At 36.4% G+C, this 5,000-nt stretch overlaps 1 non-coding gene across 1 annotated transcript; it reads left to right on the plus strand.

Moving 5' to 3' along the window:
* The first annotated feature begins 4,798 nt into the window (after nt 1-4,798).
* LOC143733599 (5S ribosomal RNA) lies at nt 4,799-4,917 on the plus strand. Its single transcript, XR_013201524.1, has one exon. It is a non-coding gene; the product is annotated as a 5S ribosomal RNA (ribosomal RNA).
* The last annotated feature ends 83 nt before the right edge of the window (nt 4,918-5,000 follow it).

The raw sequence follows: 5,000 nt of genomic DNA on the forward strand, positions 1-5,000 counted from the left end.
AATGAAAGAAGAAACAATATTCTGACAGAGGAACAAGGTAAGAAGACAACTGATGATGTGGAAATGCAAGGGACGGACGGAGCTGTGGGATGTGAAGAAAGAAACAAAATGGAATGGCGAGATAGAGCTGAAAGTTCCAGTGAAGAGGATGATCGAGAGGAAGGGATGGAACAATCGGGAGAGAGCGAAGGCGAGGAGGAGGAGGAGGAGGAGGAGGTGGAAGAGAGGAAAAGAGAAAACATTGAAGGGGAAAGAAGCGAAGAAGAGGAAAAGAAAGGGACAGTACCACAATTCAGAGAAAGTAAGGCCGGAAAAAAGAGAGATGAAGAAAAAGAAGGACTGAAAGCAAAGATCAAAAGACTGAGTGCAAAGAGAAAGTCTGAGACGGATGGAGAACAGACTGAACAGACAAAAGAACCACGATCGGGTATGTGATATTTGTTTAAATGTTTTATCTCATTATATATGTTTTCTGGTTTGCTCTCATGGTCACTGTAACATCAATAAATGTAAACGGGTTAAGAGATAAAATGAAGATGAAAGAATTACTATTTACATTTAGGAGCGATATTATTTGTATACAAGAAACAAATTGGGAAGAGGATAAGGTAAGGGAGATGAGAGAAGAGTGGAGGGGGGACATATATTACAATAACGGAGCTAGGAATGCAAGAGGTGTGGCAATATTAATTAAAAAGGATAGGCTAGAAAATATAAAAGAAGTATACAAAGATAAGAGGGGAAGGATTTTGATTGTCGAATTTAGGTATAGAGATATAGACTTTAGATTAATAAATATATATGTTCCAAATATAGAATTAGACAGGAGGGAAATTATAGAAGAGTTAAAAGGGTTAGTTGTTGGAAAATGTATTATAGTGGGTGACTTCAATATAAAATGCAGTAGATTAGATGTTGGTAAGGGAGTAAAATTTAGATGGGAGAAGTCGAGGGGAATGTTGATGGAGGTAATAAGGGACAAGGGATTAATAGATGTGTGGAGATATGAAAATCCAGAAAAAAGAGAATTCACTAGGAAACAATTAAGGGAAGGGATATTGAAACAGAGTAGAATAGATTTAGTGTTAGCAAAGGAAGAAATAATTAGGTATATAGACGGGATAAGGCATCAAGAAAATAGTTTAAGTGATCACGATGGTGTCAGGTTCAAAATCAAGATAGGGAATGATGAGGTAGGAGGAGGGATGTGGATATTGAATGCGGGATATATAGAGGAGGGAGAATATGAAATGCAGATGAAGGATTTATTAAATAGGGAAAACGAGAAGATAGATGAGTATAAAAGGAATGGCGAAGCAGATGATAGAATAGGAGAGAGATGGGAGCTAATGAAGGACCAAATCAAATCAATAAGCATAAAATATAGCATGAAAAGAAGGAGGAAAAAGATAAAGGAAGAAAGGGTGTTGAAAGAAAAATTAAGAGAAGAGTTAGATAAAGCAGAAGATGAAGAAGGATATAGTATGGAAAAATATATAGAGATTAAAACGGCACTAGAGAAATATGAGAGAGAGAAATGTAGAGGAGCGATTTTAAGGAGCAAAGCAAAATATGCATTAGAAGGTGAAAAATGTACAGGGTATTTTTTGGGTCTTGAGAAAAGGAGACAAAGTAAAACATACATTAACGAAATAAATACAAAAGAGGGTAAGGCAACAAAAGATTATGTAGAGATTTTGGAGAGAGTGCAGGGATTTTATGAAGAGTTATATAAAAGAGGTGGAGTAGATGAGAAAAGTGTAGATGACGTGCTAGAAAGCGTAGAGAATGTTCTAAGTAAGGAAGATGGAGACTGGTGTGATAGGGGAATAGAAGAGGCAGAAGTGTTAGAGGCAATAGGGGGGTTAAGGAGCGGAAAAAGTCCGGGAAGTGATGGGATAGGTATAGAGTGGTATAAAGTATATAAGGAAGAGGTAGCACCAATATTAGTAGAAGTATTCAGAGGGATAGAAAGAACAGGGATAGTGCAAAATAGGATGGTAGAGGGAGTGATAGCCTTAGTTTATAAGAAAGGGAATAGGTTAGATATAGGGAATTACAGACCAATCAGTTTGCTAAATGTTGACTACAAGATATTAACTAAGGTTTTGGCTAACAGAGTGAAAAGAGTGATTGGAGATATAGTGCAACCAACACAGAGTTATAGCATACCAGGCAGGGATATAGCGGACACGATAGCGACAGTAAGAGATGTGATAGAGTATTTGAAACGAGATAGGAAAGGAGGAATAGTAATAGGGATAGATTGGAACAAAGCATTTGATAGGGTAGAACATGAATACCTATTCAGAGTATTAGAAAAGTTTGGATTTGGGGTAAAAATGGTGGGATGGGTGAGGAAACTATATGAGAGGGCAAAGAGCTGTGTAAAGATAAATGGAGTGTTAACAGATAAGTTTGAGGTGGGGAGGTCCGTGAGACAGGGATGTCCCCTGTCTGCATTACTGTATGCCATCTCAGTAGAGCCTCTAGCCACATTAATTAAGAGAGATGAAAGGATAGTTGGTATTGATTTGCCGTATGGAGGAAAATGTATTATAAATCAATATGCGGATGACACCACAATCACAGTGAGGGAAGGAAATAGTTTAAAAAGAGTTCTAGAGATAGTAGAGAAGTATGGGAAGGCATCAGGGGCAAAAATAAATAGGGAGAAATCAGAGTTAATGTACATAGGAGAGGTTGGGAGAGTAGAGGTAGGGGTAAAAGTAGAGGAAAAATATATGAAAGTATTAGGAGTATATTTAGGGGTAGAAAGCAAAGAGGCAAGAGATGTAACTTGGACCGGGGTGATTAACAAAATAAGAACAGTATGCGCAGCATGGAAAGGGAGGAAATTAAAATTAAATGGGAAAGTAATTGTAGTAAATGGTCTGTTGTTATCAGTATGTGTATATGTAATGAGTGTAATTGAAATGCCAGGGTGGGTGATGAATGAGTTGAATAAAATTGTGTGTGATTTTATATGGGAGGGAAAAGGGGTGAAAATAGCACAGAAAACATTGGTGGGAAAGAGATGGGAAGGAGGATTAAACTTGATGGACCTAGAAATAAAAAGAAATGCAATGAGAATAAAAACGGTGATAAAATATATGACAGGTAGATGGGATTACGGGTGGAAGGAATTCTTAAGAAAATATATTGATGATGTAGGAGGAATAGGAGAAAATGGTTGGTACATGGGCTTTAAGCAATCTATGACAGGAGGAATACCGGAAATATATCGGGAGGTATTAGAGGCATGGAGGCAGTTTCTACCTAAGATAGAGTATGAGTGTGAAGATATACATATGATTAAAAATCTACCCCTGTTTCTAAATGAAAAGTTTAAACATAAAAATAAAACGTTATATGAACCTAGATTTATAGAGGGAGGCATAAAACAGGTAAAAGACATTATATATGAAGTCATTCCAGGATTCCTCAGAAGCAACTGTATTTATGACTCTGTGTGTGATTTGGAGGGAATGGAGAACAGAGAGAAAGTGAACAAAATATATGAAAAGATTAAATCAAGTATACCCACACAATGGACAAATATGATTGAAAATGAATGTATATCCAAAAGAGAACAATGTATACCAGAGATGTATATAGATGATGATGAAAAGAAATATCAAATCAAAACCTTGAGTGTTAAAAATGTATATAGGAGGCTAATTGTTGATGTTAGAAAAGAGCCAGCAGCAGAGAAAGTGTGGAAGAGGGTATTTGATAATTTGGAAGTGGAAAAAATATGGTCGAATCTAAATTTAAAATATAACAGTATAGAGTGTGAAAATAATGATTTTTTGATAAGACATAACAGAATCTACACAAATGTGGTGTTAAATAAAATTAACAATGAGGTAAATGTGATGTGTGACGTGTGTAATAATGGCCATGAGAGTTTTTTACATTATTTTTTGAGATGTGAGGCGTTGGTTGATTTTTTTGACTACCTGAGAAAATTGTTATTAGAAAACTGGGGTGTGGAAGTCGAATCAGAAGAGGAATGGGATAAAATGTTTTTGTTTGGGATCTTAGAGAAAAAGAAAAAGAAAATGGACAATTGCCTAATCAATTTTGTTTTAAGTCATGCCAGACTGGCAGTAGTTCTGAGAAGAAACTACGCACATTTTGAGGGGAGGAAGGTTAAAATTAAAGATTTATTTAAATCAATAACAAAAAGAGATGTTGAGTTGCTTTGTAAATATGGTGAGAAAGAGGTGAAAGAGTTTTTTGTAAATACAAGCAAGCTAATATATCAAGAGCCAGGGGAAGACATATGTTTCAACTGGTAAAAATGAAAAGTATTTGGTTGAGATTTGTTGTGATCGGGCGTGGCCAAGGTGGTAGGTGTGTAAATAGCAACATAATAGTGTGATTTTTTATTTTTTCCTTTCCATTTTTTTTTGTTCATGGGATATATAAAAGAAATGAAATGTGTGTATGTAAATCTGATGGAATAATGTAATTGAAAATATGTGAATTGTAAGAAAAATAAAAAAGATAAAAAAAAAAAAAAAAGGCCACGCCCGATCTCGTCTGATCTCTGAAGCTAAGCAGGGTCGGGCCTGGTTAGTACTTGGATGGGAGACCGCCTGGGAATACCAGGTGCTGTAAGCTTTTTTGATTTAAACAAAAAAAGAGTCCCTGAGCTTCTTCAGAAAGCCTTTAAAAGTCTCTGAGATTCTTCAGAGAGCATGAAAGAGTTTGAGTTTTTTCAAAAGTTCTTCTTAGTTTTCTTCATTAATGGTCTAACCTTTTAAATAGCCCAATTTTGGCAGCAGTTTTCGCTTACGGCCATACCACCTTGGTCACGCCCGATCTCGTCTGATCTCGGAAGCTAAGCAGGGTCGGGCCTGGTTAGTACTTGGATGGGAGACCGCCTGGGAATACCAGGTGCTGTAAGCTTTTTTGATTTAAAAAAAAAAAAGAGTCCCTGAGCTTCTTCAGAAAGCCTTTAAAAGTCTCTGAGATTCTTCAGAGAGCATGAA

This window comes from Siphateles boraxobius, unplaced genomic scaffold (assembly GCF_051911475.1).
Source record: "Siphateles boraxobius isolate OS27281-9 unplaced genomic scaffold, OSU_SipBor_1 99, whole genome shotgun sequence".
Classification (NCBI taxonomy): domain Eukaryota; kingdom Metazoa; phylum Chordata; class Actinopteri; order Cypriniformes; family Leuciscidae; genus Siphateles; species Siphateles boraxobius.